General features: G+C 37.3%; 1 protein-coding gene across 1 annotated transcript in view; it reads right to left on the bottom strand.

Moving 5' to 3' along the window:
• TRPM1 (transient receptor potential cation channel, subfamily M, member 1) overlaps positions 1–19830 on the bottom strand; it is a 72160-nt gene that overhangs the window by 51265 nt on the left and 1065 nt on the right. The gene's annotated exons all lie outside the window — the stretch shown is intronic.

Below are 19830 nucleotides of genomic sequence, written 5' to 3'. Positions count from 1 at the left end.
AGGAATGAAAAACTGATGCATTTGGGTTTATCCATTTAAACAATATATTCACACACAATATAGGAATATTAGGCCATGCCAAAAAAAGCTTTATTTGCATCCTTCACTGTCAACACATGCCCTTGTTACTCCCACCACCATAATAAAATATGCTTGCTTCACGGATAGCAAACAACTTATCTTCAAAAATTAACAAGTTGTTATGGTTCTATGACAACTGCTGCAAATCTAATACCTAATCTAATATCTAATCAGTTATATTGATGTATGAATAATTGAAAACTCAGTAAAGATAACTGGTTTTCCAAGTGATCAAGCTTCATCTGGCATGTTTGGTAGCTCACTTAATGAATGTAGCTAATTGCATTTTTCCAACAAAAAGTTCATACATTTTACTGTTCCCTGATCTGATGCGTTTGTTTATGTCTCCCAAAGGTGTTTGTATCAATGAAATCAACACAAACAACATAGTTTTGAAACTACTCCCATAATAAAAGCCAATTAATTCACCTAGTATGAAAGAAATATTTTTGCCCTAATTTTCTTCTTCCTCACTGTTTGTATAGCATTCTGTAAGATCTAATAAGCCATGTCATGTAGACACTAGTGCATTCACATATCAAAAGTAAGTTATAGATGGTAAATGTGGGAGCTGAACTTTGAAATGTCAAAATGCAATATAAAAAGATGCTATGTTTTAGATTTTTTTCTGCAAAACTATATATGAAACTGAACACAAGTAGGAACCAAGCTGGACTACATGCAAAACACTTAGGGAATATATTGTCATCCTCCTCAAAGTAATTATCAGACCAAATCAAAATCTGAAATAGCCCAGTAAACATAAATGCAGGAGTCACAAAGGAGTGAAAAATAATTACATTGTGACATAATTAAAGAAATGCTGAAGAAGGAAGGGTGTGAGAAACACTAAAACCAGTACCAACATCCCCCTGAGAACCAAGTTTCAACATTTGAGAGGAACTAAATGCTACTTACATGCCAAGCCTGTTACCATACCAAGACAAACTGCAGCTCAAAGAATTCTGTATTTTTTCATAGTTGATTTAAATCTTGAACCGATGACTGGGATTTCACAAAATACAACCCTACTGAACTATTGAAACTTGTGATAATTGTTAATAAAGATGTCACAGATACGGATGTCAGAACAGATGAGAAATTATGTGATAGCAACCTGTGTATGAGGAAAAATAAGCTAGCTGAGATTCAGTCAGGCATGGACAAAGATTAAAGGCTGGATTGCTCATGGCAACTAAATGGACTATTTGAAAAATTCAGAGACAAAAAATTGGAAGAGCATCTTAGTTTCTTGGGCTATGATCACTGTGCAAGACCGAATAACTGAACTACAGTCAAAATGCCTCTGGCTGTGGTTTTGCTCTTTTGTGTTTGGAGGCAGCAGCTAACATTTGGTCCAGATATATCTGTGGACAATACCACAACCTGAGCACAAATTAAAGGTCTACATGCAATGATCTGGGAAGCTCAAACAAGGAACTGAAGTCAGTGACAAAACACCCAAGGCAGAACATTATTGCCAAAGTGACTAATTTTTGCTCAGGAGTAACACCTGAGTCCTTGCCCGTCTGAGCCCAAGGTCTCACAGCAATATGGAAAATATACTGGTGAGGTGGCTGCGATACAGAGAAGGTAGGGCTGTCCCTACCTTACTGCATTGTGGGCTAAAAGAAAGCACTGACTGTAGCCTCTATAGCTCCAATAAAACCGAGTTCATAAAAGTCTAAAAGCAACCCCAATGCAAAAATAGTTTGGTAACAAAATTATCATAAATCTTCCTAGTACCAGTCAAGAACTACCCAGGCATACTGAGTGTTGAAAAGCTAAGACAATCAACAACTTGAAAATACTTAAAGTACTGTTAACAGTATAACCCATGAACAAAAGTGGTGAGAATTGGTTTAGTATCTGATCTGATTCCTATGAAGCAAGCTACATCTCCTGAAATGTGATAATCTCTGCATAAGATAAGTTTGAATGTGCAATGGAATTACCTGTCTAGTTTTAAGTACAGACTGTTATCCCCAGCACCTTAAGAAGGATCTGATGAAACCACAGAGTGCAGCAACAGTAAAATACATGTCCCACTCCCTCCTTCCCTCCTTTGTATATATTCTCCATCTGCAATTCACTGAAAACAGCAAGCTCCTGTAAAAACTATAATACCTCTTATGCAGGGCATGAGGTTGACAGGATTGTAAAACAAATTTGATGGTTTCTTTCAACTTCATTATGTTATCACTGCAATTCTTTGAATGACATACATGTATAACTAAGCAAAGTCATTGCCTTCTTTACTGCCCAGGTTTATCTCTGAACTCATATGCAGCATTTCTCTAGAGCTTCAACAAGTGGTTAGAACTTGAGAGCATTTTTGAAGCAGAACAGCTTTTTCTAATCTGATGCTAATGCCAGAAAGGCTGTTCCATACTGTGAGAAGTGCCAGGGAAATGAATTATTTTTTGTAAGATTTCACCCACTGATAAGTGGTTTTGTAATTCAGTCAAGTGCTGTAAATACTAATTTGTCCCTCATGGAAACATTTTAAACTACCCCTAGCAAAAGTGGCAACTGCATGTTTCACCCTTCTCCCTCCCGCCCTGCTTCTCTTTGTGTTTGAGGGGGACTTTGTACAGAAAAAACAGCAATGAACTGTGTATTTTGCTTAGCACAACTGACATCAAAGATGAGCTGCAACAAAGGAGAAAAAAGTGCTGATCACTCAGGACAGCAATATACCAATCCGACCCATGCCACCCCTCCCTCCCTTCACAGGGGAGCTGAATTCCTCTCCTACCTGGACTGCTCACACGCAGCTTTTAACACAAAGCCATCTGATCAGCTCTTGATTCTGTAAACGCTTACACACGTGCTTAATTTTATAGCCATTAATAGTCCCTCCTGATTTCCACAAAACTATGATATACATGGAAAGTTGTTCAAACAAAGCTGATGGGACAATTCAGGAGCTTAAAGCTAAGGCTGCATCTAAGTATGCACAGTATCAAGAGAGGCATAAAAAGGTGCCTTCTACAGTAGAGAAAATACTCTGCTTCACTAGCAGTGTTTAGCTGAAGAGTTTAATGCATCGATATGGATTGTCCCATTCAGCCTTATACAGTAAACAGCTATTTTACCTGCTCATAAACTTTTGTGAAGCTAGTTTTACTCCCAAGACAAAGAGCTCATAGGAAATCGTGGAACATTTGAATAGAAATCTACTGCTATAAATGCAGATCTTGCTGATCAATACATGGGTTAAGATAAAATAAAACCACAGTAAGTTCCTGAAACAGTATGAAACACTGCAGCTTCCAGCTTTGTCAAGCGCATTATGTTCCCGTCAGTAATTTAAACAGAAATGTCAGCAAGTAGCAAATACTCTTGCTGGAGAGAATCTTAAGTTAGTAATTCTTCAAACAATTACTGGGGAGAGAGGATGGGGTGGAGGGAATCTCAAAATCTTATTTAGTTTTAGGAATCTTCAGCTGCACAACTGCAAAAAAGAACTTAGGAATTTTCTCCCTAGTATATTTAGTTGTATGTTTTAATGCATATATTTTCTCTGCTAACAAATGTGGCAGTGACTCAACAAATGCTGAATAAATGCTCAATTCCATTACATGCCATATGATGTATGTGCATACTTCACCCCTTAAACTTGAATTTCTGACCTTCTTCTCAGACTAGAACTTAAAAGAAACACATGGGTTACAATATCATTATTTCACTTTGAAAAGTTAGAGTTTGCAAGTCAGTTTCTAAATTGATAATAGACAATCCTCTATTATTCTGTTCAGGATACTCTTATCCAGTTCTCTTTAACACGGGAAAGCAAGTCGCAAATATGGCAGCCCCAAGCTTTATCACCTCCTAGAAAGACTGTGGTAACAAAATGTATTTGGTGATCCTTTACACCATCAACAGGTACCTAAAAGCACAGATTAACAACGTAAGCTTACTGCTTACTGCCATTCTAAGGATGTATTAATATGCTGAGCTTAAGCTTTACTACCAGTCTGCTACAGAAGTGCACAGGACCAACATACAGCCCTGTGCACCATCACAAAGGTAGCTGGAGAAGAAATGTAGTTGGTGGCAGAGCAGCAGCGTAAGCTCCAAGCTGCTTCAGCACACAGGTTTTACTGCAAAATATTTACAAAGGATGGAGTCCAATTAACTGAGGCTTGCTTGAAGCCTCACTATGGGTCTAAGATATGAACTGCAGATCACTTTGTCATTTCTGATTTGACAGTTATATAACATCACAGCACCCACTAACAGATTTACCTGCTGTAGAGGCAACGTACAATAGTAGTTTTCTGGATGGGTGCAAATCTAAACATTGGAACTGGAACAACAACTGAGAGTGATATGGAAACTGAACTGCTTTCCAGCAAAGGAATAGATCTCATCTTGTGAAGTATCACTCTCTCTAATGACAGTGATGATATTTTAATGTGAAGAACAGTAAGTGTACTCCCCTTGCTCTAGCTCTCCCATTTCCATTTCATTACAAATACAGTAATTTTCAGATTTCTGACATTTTCACTGGCTGCTGCTTACCAGGCATGCTTCAGAGGTTAGAAGAAATAGAGTCAGGAACCTGCATGATGTCTTTACACAGGAAATAGAACAGCCTATTTTAGCCTTCAGAAATCATGTTTACTATAATAAAGGACATCTCTACCAAAAGAACAATTACCATGGATTGACTGAAGGAGAAGAACAACATCTGTTTCTTCACAAGAAGAAAAAAAACCCAACTGCTTGTGAATACACCTAGCCTCACTAAGAATATGTAGTACCTATGTGCTAGTTTTGTGGCAATCTAGAGCCAACACATAGAAAAAGGGAGTTCATGAAGGTGCATCCTTCAGATATGGCCTTCGGTATGTCTTTATTCCCTCATCATCATCACCAATAGTGCCACTTCCTGCACAGCAATTCCTGCAGAACCAAGACTTTCAGAAGCTTCACACCTCTCAGCATACAGGGCTGCCATCTTAAGTCTTCTTCTTTTAACTCAACATTGAAAGGCAACTGTGAGTACAAGTCGTACTTACTTCTTCATATCACTCATTAAGAAGGCATGTTCAGACTGGTAGTCATAGTTCTCCATTCCTACCTTTCTGAGTATCTCTGCAGTTCTTAATATGGTAGAGAAGCAGAAATGCCTGTAGTGGTCCAGTGGAAATGAAGGTCAAAGTGAAAATGAGTCTTTACTCATAATTATGAAGAATGTTTAATTAAGCTGTTAGAAAAACTTAAAAGAGAATACTAGAAGTAAAAAAAAACACAACAAAAACAAACAACAAACCCAAAACCAAAACAACAGGCCCATCTTTCTCTTAAACTGAACATCCTCCCTGGAATGAAAATCAGTTAGTTAGAGCCACGCTTAGCCATGACCAGCACTACAGAAATTGCTCAGTGGGGAATTTACCTTCCCATAATACCCTTCAAACAGGGAAGAGATGCTTTTAATTACATGAATGTTTTGTACTCCTCAGTACTCTAAGGCTTTCTGAATGTATTTCAGAGGAATTTTCTTGGATTAAATCTAGTCCCTACGCACTGAATACCTAGCAGCAACCAGTGTACACTAGGCATGTTACAGGCTGAACCACCTGCTTTCATTTCCAGTTACAAGGAATCCAGTTCAAGCCCATTAGACCTTTTCACGCAGTGAACCAAAGCCAGGGAAACAGGAATGAGTAGATTTGATTCACAAACATCCTCCTGCTAAAATGAGTGTAATGTTTACACTCACCTACCCAAACTGCTCTCACAGTTTGATTATTTTTCTAGAAAAAAAAAGTACAGGTTTTTATTTTAGAATGAGAGACAATTGACTTATTAACTTAGTTTTCTTACACACACACAAAATGCCTAAATAAATGTTATTTAAATAAAATTGACAGCATTAATAGCAAATTAATATTACCCCCATGAAGCTTGAAGTCTGCCGTAAAACTGATAAATATGCTTTTAATCGAACAGAAGAAAATTGTTCACACTACGAGGTGTTTATGTGGTTTCTGAGCTGGTTTTAGTCAAATCAGAAAAACTCTTGAAAAGAGTTATCCAGTGACTGAGTTCTACTCAGGTAGCTCTTCAGGTAATATATTCGCTTTGCAAAAAAACACAGAGAACTCCCCGTTGAAAGGTATTTCTCTTATTGCCCTGAAAGACACATCTTGAATTGCTTAACATTCTAACATAGCTCTAATTATGTAATGGTCATTTACTAACTTAAATTGGTATTGAAAAAATGTATAGCTTGCAATAAATTGAATTATTCTCAATGGAAGACTCTCTCTCATGAATTAATATAGATTAGTTTAGTCTTAGCAAAAGAAAAAAGAAGCAAGTATGAAGAACAAATTTTTCTGTTCATTCAGTGCTACCGACAAACCCGTCACAAGACTGCATTTCTGACTTGCCTAGAGTAGGAGAGAAGTTCATTAAACAGGGAAAACAGCTTTAAAGGAAAACAGAAGTTCTTAAATTTAAAATACACTTAGAAGTAGTAAACAGAGTTTCATGAGAAACTTTCTAACAGGTATTATATTCAAAGACTTGACCATTTCTCTGTGCCTATTTCCATGCTGACTCTTGCAATTTCATCTGAAGATATTACAAGGGAGACGGATGCCCAAGAAAAGGTCTGGTACTCTCCTGCCTCTAATGTGAGGATGTGAGTGATAAGGATATGCAAGGACAAAATGCATGCTCAAAACCATTTACTTCCAATCATGCACTGCTATTGATACCGAGAGATTACCACGGCAGAGACATTTCTTTTTTCTATCCGTAAAGCACAAAGCATAAATATAGACCTTGTATCTATAAATTAACATACATGTGCAATGTATTACACACACATTTTAAAAACATGTTGAAATTGTTTAGTAATCTAGCTGTAGCAATCACATGTATCCTGCTTTCATATGGTAGACTGAAATCTGGGGCATTATCTGCTTTCCAAGACCTGTTCTGTAATAATCCTGCTGGAATGTACAGTGTGTATCAACCTTCTTAGCCTGCCTTTTAAGACTGGATGTTTCTCAGATTTCATCAAAGCTATACCATGACAAGTTACACTTACAGAACTGCAGGGCTCTGCAGTTATTTGGAGTTTGATTCTCTAAGGTAACTAATATTATTTGGCTGGAACCCAAGAAAACTTCTCTTAGATGGCTTTCCTGCTTGCTTTCCCTTTCATATGAGAGCTTGTGGGTTCACTCTTTTTGTACCTTATACTTACCAGTTTTCATTAGTGCAGTCACACTAATTCTTATGGCATTTGTGCATTCAGTGAAGGTTTGTAACATTCCTGTTATTTATCTCCCTTTTCTGAGGGAAAAAGGGGAAGGGGAAATGAAAAGAAGAAAATGAAAAGGAAGAAAAAAAGAGAGAAAAAGCCTAATATTGATCTAAACTTTCTGCTACCTGAGCCTATTTAGAATGTTCTTTAGTATGACTCATGTACAAGTTTTGTACACTGGCTTCTTGCTATACCTGTATACTCGATACATGTAGATAGGCCTGACAAAGGCTCTCTTTATCTTGCAGCTGCAAAAAAACAGGATTTCAAAGTGTACTTCTATGCATCCCATTTTATTTATCTCAAGGTTCTCTGAAGTGCTTTGCCACCATTTTCCAAGCTTATTTCTTCCTTAAGTTTTGTATACCTCTCTTTACTACATTTATTCCTTTGTTCACACTTCTGACAGGCATCTGTATAAAACATAAAGGTATACTACAACTATACCAAAAGATAAAAAATGCCTTTTCAGGGAGCATCAGTGTGCTTTATTGGCTTTGCAGGCTGGAAGTTCCCATGAAGGATTAGGTAAGATGATTTGTGCCTTTTAGTTGCAAAGCTCAAGTTAAGCTGGACGCTCTCAGGACACGCTCTCAGCACTGCTCCACTCTGCTGAATGTGCAGTTCCACAAAACACTGATTACTACATAATTACAGCTCACTGGCAGAAAGCATTAGCATGAGATTTACTTCTCCCCCCGGCAGTCATTCAAGTTGGGTACAGGGGAAAGAAAATAGCATTCTAAAACAAGTGTCATCTAGGAAACAGACATGTTATTTAAAATACTGCCAGCAAGCTTAATTTTATCTTAATGCTGTTTCAGGCCTACCAGTAAACAAACCTGTGCACAACAGCATGGGTTTGTTTTGTCAGGGACAAGATCAATGAAGCTTTCAGGACTTTGGGTTTTGGTTTGTTGGGTCTTTTTGGTGGTTTTGGTTTGTTGGTTTGGTTTTGTTGGGGTTTTTTTTAAGTAAAAAAGCAATATGCTGGATTTAAAATTACAGACGACAAGTTAAATGAGTCTTTCAAAAAGGCAAGGATTATGATCAATTATTTCAAGCACTGAAATGCAAGACTGAATAAAACAGAAGCAGAATGCAAATCTACAACAAGAGTTGATGAAAGTGCACAGTAATTCAATGTGCTCTGCTGCACAGCTATTACAGAGACCAAACACCTCCTCCATTTTTTCAATACAGAAAGGTGGGATTTCTAATATTTCTCTTCAGTCTTCTCTTGTGAATAGCTTTAAATGTCATAATGTGCTTCTCCAACAAAGATGCTTTGTATCAGAAACAGCAACAGTGTAAAAATATCAATTGAGAACCTCTTAAAAGTAAATGCATATTCTTTCCACTGGCAATTAATCCAAACAGGAGCCAAGATTCAAAGACGTAACTCAATAATTCTACTGAAATCTTCATGGTGTGTAGATGTCTGCACAGAGAACCAGGTTTAGATTACCTTGTAAAGCACCTACTAGATATTTTAGCAGATACTTGCCAGGAGTTACTGGCATTTTTCATCATTCATCCAATCTATTCATTACTTCTAAATGCAAAAAGGGTCATTACAAATACTCACTTTTGTCACTCGGAGAAGAGAATGCTGATGACAATTACTCCAGCAGAAAATGCTGATGTGCTCATGGCTGCAGCTTTGGGCTGATTTTACATACATGGAGCAACCTCATCTCAGTTCTGTATTAAAACTGACATTAGTTTTCCTTTAGCGTCACTAGCAGAGAACACAGCTGGTGGAAAGAACCTAGCCACGGAGCCTATGATCCTGTTAGCACCAGAGCAGACACAACAAAATACATCTGACCAAGGATTTATAGAACAGCCTGTCCATTTGGGTTGTTTGCAGAAGTTTCTACTATTACCTATAAGAACAGTACCATGACTGAAAAATCTGCAAATAAAGATGTTGAGTCATCACTCAGATGACTGAAGCACAATTCTTTGCTTATAGGTTGGGGCTGCTGCTATTCTTTGGTCATGTTTTTTACACAGGGAGCAAAATCATGAATATTTGATGCTTTAAGCATTGACTAGTGCTGTGAGGAAACTAGGCAAACCTAACAGACATAGAAAGCTGGAATAGAAGTTACTGTATTTAAAGATGTGCTATGAAATTAAATCCTTTCCTAAATTCATGATTATAAATTTCTAATTAATGGAAAAATGAACCTTAAAATGACAGAAAATCTAATCCATTCTAAGGAGATACGGAACATGTTTTTTGATAGAAAAAGTTTTAAGTTGCCAAATAAACACACTCAGTTTCCAGACCAGCAGAGCTTTTTAAAAGTACTACTGACTTCCCACTAAGTGGGAGGTTTGAACAATTCACAGCTTCCTATACCAAGATTTTTTAACAGGTTCCTCTACATGGACTTAAAAGGCTAGATGCAACTACCTGTTTTGAAAAATACTGGTGTTAGAAGCTATAAATCATTAAAAGCACAGTGCAGTTATATTAATCAAGAATAAGAAGAAATTATGTAACAGAGAATATTAGCAGCACTGCTTCATGTATCAGAATGATTTTTGTACCTACCACTGATGTAGAAGAGACTGGACTGCATTTCTAAAGTTGCAAGGAAATACAAAGCCATGAATTTATAACTCTGTTTTCATCTTCTACCCTGAATGCTTTGTCCTGCTAGGTGAAAAGGGATTTGCCATGTGCCAAACACAGCAGGGATTGCTGGGTTAAGCTTTAATAGCCAGGCCAGGAGGCAACTTTCAGAATTTACTCTGGTTGGTACCAGCTTTGACAGCAGGGAAGGTAGATCAGCTTGTAACTATGGGAGGTAGTAAAATAAAACCAAATAAAAAAGAACACTACTACAAAACCTTACATACTTAAAAGTTGTATTACAAGACGGTCAGAAACTCATCACTCTCTACATGATGGTAGAAATATTAAACTTTCTAGTCTGCAACTTTAAATGAAAGGTGGATATGGAACACGGGTCCTGAGCTGGAGTGAAAGCATTACAGCTGTGGTTGGTACCAGAGTGGCACTATAACTGGAGACAGCTTTGTTAGCCAGAAGCCTTATGAATTCTGTATTTCTAGAACCCACTATTATATACCATCTACATGTAAAGATCTTTAGCATTTTAGAGCAGTAGCTTTTAAACCTAGCTTCCCTCATCACTGAGTCAGACTCCTTAAGTAAGAATCATTTTTTACTTGTTAAACCAAACTAAGAACATTTCTTTAAACTCCCTCTCTGGTAAAAAGTAATTTGAGCAATGCCTGTTTGCTCAGTCTCATTAACATGCAGTTTCATCAGAGATTAAGTTTGCTACTGAACAATAAAAAAATTCCCAGAAAAGGGGCAGAAAAAGAGACAGGATTTATTTAGAGAAGGACATTAAAATGAAAAAAAAAAAAAAAGAAGTGCCAAAACCACTTGGCATGAGAAACATACCAGCTGTACTTCACTAATCCATGGCTAATCCTTGGAAAGAATCACAAATCCACTCAACCATCAGGCTGAGTGCCATTTTATTGGCAACTATCGGGAACAAAATGGAATCAAATACTCTTACTCATAATACTGGCTATTAAAAATTTTGCTTGAGTCTGATAAAGTATCTATTGAGGAATCTTTGCTTAATTCAGCCACAGAAAATTAAAAAGTGAAAATAGAAAAACTAAATACTGAAATTTCTAGAAAATAATTTCATTATTATGGCCTCATTGCTGCAAGACATATACCACTGAGTAGGCTCCAATCCTGCACTTTTGAACTATTTCAATGACAGCCAAGAACTGAACATGTCATTAAGAAATACTCAGATGTGTTTCCTTCTGTTCATGGCCAAGGCACTCCGCCAGAATAACCATGGAATAATCTGTACAGTCAATGTTTGTGCTATACCTGAAAGCTACAGGATATCACCAATACCCGTTTTGGCAGGTTGGGATTTTATTGTATTTTGGAGGCAGAACTCTTCCTGTCATATCTGCCTTATGCAGCAACTGGTCCTCAGTTTGGCTCACTACTAGGGAAAATATCAATTTCAGCATAAGGCCCCATTGTGAGGTCCTTTCTATACAGCATAGCTCTATCTAGTGGTTGATTAATCCAAGTGCATCTGACTATTTAAAGAAGACAAAGCAATTAATTTGATGAAGGTCAGGAAGTTCTTAGGAAGGTGATACTTGCTTATTCTGTTCTACTGTCATTTACCTCATGTAAGGCTGGAAATACACCAGGAGAGGTTGTACTACTAACTAAATCCTATCTTGGCATACAGCAATTGTAATTCCATGAAGAGTTCTCCTTGTAATGAGAACTTGTTCCAATACAATTTGCAGGAACAAATTAGAGGCTCCAGTCCTTATTCAAGCAGGATACCTAAATATTGACCTGACAGATAAACCCATCAATGTCAGCTCGGGAGCACCATGCTTAATTGTATATACATGGTTTCCCCCCTACACCATGATTTAAAGTTGTCAGGATTATTGTAGGCATGTTTAAGAACATCAGTCCTGCCTGAACTATGGAGAACGTTGTTGTGTATATGTGTAAACCAAAAAATACTTTCAGGTGAGATTAGGCTACCCCTGGGTCCTACAAGGATTCTCCTCCTCCCTGCCTTTTGGTTTGCCAGAAGATCTACAAGCAGAAAGTAGTTAATGGCAGGGCTACCTTTAGAACAAAAAGTAGTGCTACTTGATGCCAACATCCTTCTGAGAAGATAAAGGCATCTCTCCAGTAAAGTAACTATTCTGAAGACAGAAGGCTGATACAAGAGTCCGGGATTCTCTAGGATGAATTCATACTGCTAAGTAGCCAGCCATAGTAATGTTTGATGAAGACTTGCCATCACATCAGTGTTTCAACACTCAGAGCTAATAATTTAGGAAAACACACTGATTTTTCACCTTTTAAGCCGTCTGTTCAAACCTATGCCTAACAAACCCAAACAAAAACATGTCTGGTACAATTCTGGGAATGAGAACAATAAGGATTTTTTAAGGAAGGTGCAACAAAATTGTGAAGTAAAATTAGACCCAAATACCAAAACAGGTATAAAATTCAACAGCAAAATTAAAAGACTCTCAACTTGGGATACAAAGTATCATATTAAAGAAATCTTCCCCAAACATAGAAGACTGTTTTCCAAAGCCAATGAGCTCAAGCTGGCTTCCATGCTTTCATACAACTTCCAGTGAAGCTGTAAAACTCCTTAAAGAAGGATACTGCAGAGACTAAAAGGTAATAGCATAATTTCACATAAAAACCCTCCAGTATTAGCTCTGGTCCAGACAATCCCTACCTTAATTATGGCTGGACAGGAGCAAACTCTGAGGGATAACAAATACATGTTCCCTTTGTTTCTACAGCACTCCCTAGACTATGGTGTTACAGTACTGAGGAACACATTTCTGATCTGACCCAGCACAGCTGCTCTTATATTTGCACACTTGTGTCTGAATTTAATAAGACATTAAATGGAAAAAGCTTGTCAGCTCATGAGCAGCACATCCAATTCCCATCTGGATTTTCAATCTTCAGTTTTATGAACAAATTCACGTCTATAATTGAAAAATATCTGGGGGACTCAAACTTCAATAAAACCTAGGTAAAATATTAAGCGATTAAGAGGCAATTTCAAAACAGCACACCCTGGGCTATGAACACTGATTCAGCTAATCACATGCTGATTAAATCTTTTTAAAAGCTTTGGAATTTACCCTTTGCTCCTCAATTCCAAACTGATTAAGATTTTGCTTTTGTAAAAACGTAATTTAAAAATCACTACCTACAATGTAGAATTGAACAAAGGTTTATGTTTAATGTGAACACCAAGACAAAACCTAATGCATTCCTCTTCATCTGTCAATCTCTGTAAAACACATTAATTAATAAACCAACATAGAAGTTAGTTATTTACTGCTGAAATCTATTACAAATACTCTTGGATACTGTGTATTAGAAACAAGAGAGGATGAACCCCTGTACAACTTACTTCTTCCCTTTTTTGTGCAAAATAGTAATACCAAAAAATTGCAATACACAAACTGTGACAAAAAATTTGGAAGGAGAAAAATTATTATCAACTAGGAGCTCTGGAAGTGAAAAAGGAGACACACTGAAATGCCTATTTTGTTTAAAAAAAATAATACAACCAATACGTTTAGTAGAGTTTAGTAACCACTGCTTGCTTTTCACTGGTAGAGGCTTAAGCTATTCATTCAGCTATTAATCACATGAAAGCAGATATTAAGGAATATTTATCCATACCAGCTGTTACATCTTTTACTGTGCTATTACTAGAGATTAATCTTTATAGAACAAGGCTGCCTTTTCATGTAATTTCCAAAAGGACATCACACATGGCATTACTGTTCTTCAATACATCCTCATAAAGAGGTTGAAGAAAAGGAGGTAGCAACTATGTGGTGTAATCACATTCAACTTCATCCTTCAATTCTAAGACCATTGTTTATAAGAGGCATGGTCACTGTCATCAGTTGATTAGTTAACTTTTACTGTGACTGTATAAAATTGCTTTTATAGCAATCTTTTATAGTGATACTGAATATTCTCTTACTTCCTATCTTCCGTAGAAAGGAATGTATCCAGTTGAAAACAGCTAATATGATCTAGTCCATGGAACCTTAATGAGTAATATTTAGGATTATAACAGAATTTTAACAAAACAAATGTTGGATAAACTTCATAGACAACTGCATCTGCAGACTCTAAGAGAAATTCCTACCAAATCACAAAAAATATCACATTCTTTGGAAAAAGTACAATTACTGTCAGAAAAGGCCAGAATTATCAATTAAAGATTATGAGATTACCATTAAAAATAAGCTTCTAATCAGTTTCTTGAGTTTTGAATGAGCTATAGGAGCTGCGTTAGCAAAATCAGTTGTCATAGCTACAGAAAATCTATATTCTCCATACGTGCAGTTTCTTTATTTTGCCAATCGCAAGATTATTCTCTAATTATGTGGCAAGTATTCATCAGGGTACCTTTGTTTTTTCTCATTTGAACTTTAGATGGATTTTATAGATTACATGTGTATAAGTTTTAGAGCATAGCCTAACTGATGGAAGAAGCAGCTCTTCACTCAAAGGTTGCATGATTCACTGTTCTCCCATTCTTCCTTGCAATTTACACAGCATCTTCTCAGCAGCCAATGCCCTTTCTGTCTCCCCAGATTTGCAACAGTCCTTCAGTGCCTGCTTTTTCTCAGTCTGCTCATATTCTCCCTGGGCAACCTGCTGTGCTTCAGCTCATCCTCATCTTCATCTGATGATGAACCAGCTGTTATTTATATAACATTGGGTTTGATGTTTGGATGTACATTAAAATTCTGCTGTTTCACTCTCCTTTTCATCCTGCCTCCCAGAACAAACTGGTTTTCCCATTCCACCCTACTAATGTCTACAGGACTTCTCCCATCTCCAAACCAGGTAGGTGGCCAATCCTTCAGTGACACTTCTGCTGCTTCATGTCAATTTGCCTGTTAACAACTGGCAAAAGTACAGGGGAGACAGAGGTACTAACAAGATAAAGACAATGTAAATAGTAGGAGGTATAACTGGTGTCCAAATATAAGCTTTTAAGCAGTTTATCTCATTGCTTGCTTTTTATTTAAATTAACAGTTGTGAGTTTTTTTCTGGTTTCTTCCCTTCCCTCCTACCTAGCTAGCTCTGAAATCGTGAGTGAGGAATTAACTATGAGAAAAAACAGCCATTTTTACACTTAATTAGGAGTAATTTCCAGTCCTTTGGATAGCAAACGTTTGGGTTATTTTCCACGTTCACAATAAGCATCTTTATTGAAGGCATCAACACCAAGAGCAAACTGATGTCTGGCAGCCATGAGGGGGGTTTGCATGAACAATTTCAACACCACAGATTAGCTCCAGCTTTTCTAAATTCTCAATCAGTGTAGCTTGCAGAAGTTGCACTAGAGACCGGGACACATATACAACAGAAAACTTCCTGTGAAGTGGACATGACAACTAACAGAAAAGGAAACAGAGGGAAACGAAACTGAATTTGAACTGCTGATCCACCAAACTGCCTATGAAATGGCTCTTTTTTCAGTGCTTTCTCACTCTTCCTTTAGTCTGCCACAGTTTTTGCCCTGTATGTTTGGGAAAATACTGCATAAAACCCACAATTTGAAGAAACTCGCACTACAGCAAATGCAGAGTGTCCAGCAGGACGAGATATATGCATGTTCCTTACAAGTAATAGCTATCAGCAGTTCAAAAATTTGGGGTCGAACACACTAAGAATGTCAAAAAGCTCCCACAGAACTCACAACATTCTCATTGCTGGGAGCCACCATGACAAAACAGTTGTACACAAGTGGTGTTTTGGTTACAGATACATGAGGCTTTAACAGCTATACAGTGCAAGAAGTCTTGTCTTTGATTTCATGCCTACACCCTACTGTGAACAGTAAGCTTCCATGCCTTTGTGGTAACCTTCCCTTCATGCTACAGATCACATATTACTCATCATATTCAAACACCATCTGCTGGATATTTCAGTGTATTGACTTGTAGAGAAGGTGCTTAGTGCACTGCCACGTGCCTGGCTATGTGGGGTGACTCATAGCTACACTGTATAGACTCAACTCCATATGAACAATTTCTGACAATAAAGGGATTCCTAGAAGCCATACCCTGCAATGTCTGCTTGAGAAGAAACTTACGCAACGGCAAGAAAGATGTCATGGATGTGCCAAGGACAACAATTTAGTTCTACATTCCAAATAGAATAAATCCTCTACTATACTGATATCCTTTCTTTGGATGGTGTGTCACAGCAAAACAAAAGCCTTAAAATTCACTTGGCCGATTGTGCATCCTGCTTAGAGGGTTAAAGGATTTACTTTCAACTTCTATTCAGATCAGCTGGTACTGTCTAACACATACTGTATCACGGACTGTTTTTCACAATGTTCTTACCCAGTTTGTTGAAGGACATTAAGATACCAAATCAACACTAAACTGATTCAGTGTTGATTCAGCAAGGCAGCTCAGTAAAAGAGGCAGTAGAATGCTCTTTAAAAAATAGCATTTGTAAGCAGGAAAGATTTGTCAAAACTGAACAAATTCATATACTAAACTACAACATTTTTCAGTATCTCTTAAGAATGCAGCTTCAGTACCAATTCCTGTGTCATAACCACAGATTTTTCTAATTTGACATCCTCTTCTTTCATTAAGCAGAAGAGAAGAGGCTGTGCTGCTGCCTCTAGGTTTGGGTGTCTGTACCAGAGATCACATGCTGCTAAGCAGTTTTTGTTGGTTTGAAAAGGGGCAATGGATATCCTGCTGGGCTGTTCTCCAAACACAAGACTGCCTCTATTTTTCTTTAGGGCCATGAAAGTCTACCTCTGATATTATTCCCCCAATATTTTTTGAGAATTAAGGAAGATACAGAACCTGCTCTGCTGTACTTAGAGGGAAGAAAATTGTTAGTGGTAAGTTATTTTCTCTCTTCCATTACTCAACTGACTCCTCAAACTCAAAAAAACAAAGCAGTGTTATCTTGATCCACTGAGACAATGGCCAACATGTTTGCACAAAGAGAATTTCTTAATCACAGTTGAAATTTTTTTGGAAAATATATTTATATATTTGAAACCCTCAAAAGGAATGTGTATGGAAATTATTTTACTGCTACCAAATAACCTAATCATAGCTATAATATTAACCAGTAGCAGATAACTGTTCCAAAAAGAATCTGTGAGCTAATATTTTATAAACCATCAAAAGGTACGTATAGTAGCTTGAAGAAAAGCACAGCATCTTGACAAATACTATAGGGCAGAAAATAAATTAACCATGTCATATAAACTATACAGGTACCTAGAAGGGTTGGATCATATGTTCCTTGAGGTCCCTTCCAACCTGGCGTTCTGTGATTCTATGATAAATTAATCCTGTTGATCGTGGGGTTTTTTTTCCCTCTTTGAAGTTTAGCATTACCATAAGCAAGTACACAAAGCATACAATTTAAGATTAACAACTGCAATTAACGTCAAGGAATTTTTATACAAATTTTTAAGCTTCATTAAAAAACAGTAAGGCAGATCAAAACAGTAACCTGAAGAGGAGACAAAATCATTTTTCTGTCTAGAAGATAAATTTACTCTGATCCATTAGAGAATGTATTCATCCTTTCCCATATTTTCTCTGGTTTCTCTGGTCATTTACAAAACACAGGGCAAGTTATTTGCCATAGTCTAAAAGTCCAACAACTTTTCTACCTTTGTAATCCATGGAAGCTCAAAGCCCCATCCAATCTGGCCTTGGTCACTCCCAGAGATGGGGCAGCCACAACTCCTCTGGACACCCTGTGCCAATGCCTCACCACCCTCACTGTGTAGAATTTATTTGTAATGTCTAATCTAAATCTACCCTCTTTTAGGCCAATTCTGCTGTTCTTTCTTGCACTACATAGCCAGGAGGAAGACAGTAATGCAAGCAATAAAGCAATTTAAAATATATTAGTGTCTCTATAAAAACTTAAATCTGTGCATCTGGAAGGCTTGTACTGAGTATATCTTTATACAGATAATCGCAGAGCATTTAAAAATGCAGAAGAATTATAGGCAAACAGAAATAACAATAATAAACAATAATAATAGAGAAAAACTGTTCCAAGATAATGGCTTTCTCTTCAGAGAAACTGAAAATGATTCATAGTAGGTACATCTTAAAGATATTTAGATCAAGCCAATGGAGAAAGTAAACAGATGAAAGCATTGTTTGGAACTACGTAAGTAATTTGAAGTAATTCCTATTAGTGGGAATGACAGACCAGTGATTCACAGCCAGATAAGCTGCTCCCTTTTGTAATAAACTGAGATGTTTACAAAAAAAACAAAGCAAACCACAGATGTAAGTGTGCACACACGAGAGCACATGCCTTTTCTCAAACACTATAGGTTTCATATGCATTCCCTGTTGAGGTAGAGAATAATACCTTTAATTGCAGAGGAAGCAGCCACAGGTGTTTTTGTAAAACTGCTCAAGAAGTAAAATGTCATCTTCCTCTAGAGCACAGCTGTCCAAATCAGGAGTATGTGTTGGAAAGCTGAGCAGAGGAGAGAGTTGATCAGAGATACTTGTCTCTTTTAATTCCTCTTGCTATTTACCACTACTGCTGTAAAAATCATGAGTCAAAGTCATGGGCAAGGACCACACACTGTTACACATTACTCAGGAAAAGGTCTGTGAGAGTGGTAAAATGGAAAAAAAAGATTAGTGGTAGCTGAAATTTTCATTATAAATCTCTATGCTTAGCTACATCACATGGCTTGAATTATTTCCTGCTTAGGTTTTCAAAAAATATCCTAAAGGACTGCACCCCCATAAAACACACACATTCAAGACTAGTTTCTATCCCTGTTTTCAGTGGTATTACCAAAACTTTACATTCAATACCAAACATTCTCAAGCACAACAGGGCCCAGATTTCCTGCCTCAAGATATCCTGACTCCCAGAGACTTTCAATTCTACTTGCCTGTATGCTGACAGCTAACCTTACAGAGCCAACCAAAATAAGTTCTCAGAAGTAGCAAGCCCAGCCTACTACATAAGCCTAAAAATCTATTTCTAAAATCAACTCCACAACAATATTTTTCTCATGAAAGCTAATGTTTTTCTTCACAAATTCAGCATTAAAACAAATAAACACCAAAAGAATTAGGAAGACTAAAACAAGCAACCCATGAAGGGAACATACAGCTTTCAAAAGGCAACAATTTTATAATCAGAAGATGAACCTTGCTAAGAAAAAAAAAAATCTGTACTGTGTTCCTTCTACCTTCACCTGACTAGTTTTTCCTGTGGAATTAGTGGGAAGGGATTAAACAAGTTTCACCTGCGTATTCGACTTTATTCCATTCAGGAAGTGAAATTCTGTACACTTTGCAGTATCAAGATAGGCTTGGGAACATTAAATAAAAAGAAAGAAAAGCTGACTGCGCTGGGGCACTATGCCTGCATTACGGATCTCCTGTCCTGACTTGTCACATTTAAGTAAGCCGAGGTATAGAATACAGTATTCAAAGGGGGAATCCTTCTTTTTAACTTCCTTTATCGTTGTTTCTCTGTATTATTCAATAAATAAAGTTAATACTACCAGCCTATGAAACTACTGCTTATCTTCAAACAGTCATTTGGTTGACAAAGCAAACAACACACAGTTCTTCATTAAATGGAAGGACAGACTGTTTTTTCACACTATTCAGACACAACCACTTAAGAAGCAACTGTGCAAGTAAGGGGAAAATACACACAAAGTTAAACTGTTGCTAAGTACTAGCTGACATTTTAATATCCAACCTCCTTGCCATTCAGCCGATGATGGCCCACAGCCATCAACCTCTGCTGAAGGAGTCCCACAAACCTAGACATGCTCTTTCTTGCATTCCCAGA

Source organism: Chaetura pelagica, unplaced genomic scaffold (genome assembly GCF_000747805.2).
Source record: "Chaetura pelagica isolate M959 unplaced genomic scaffold, ChaPel_1.0 scaffold222, whole genome shotgun sequence".
Taxonomy (NCBI): domain Eukaryota; kingdom Metazoa; phylum Chordata; class Aves; order Apodiformes; family Apodidae; genus Chaetura; species Chaetura pelagica.
This window is presented reverse-complemented; position numbering and strand designations above follow the sequence as displayed.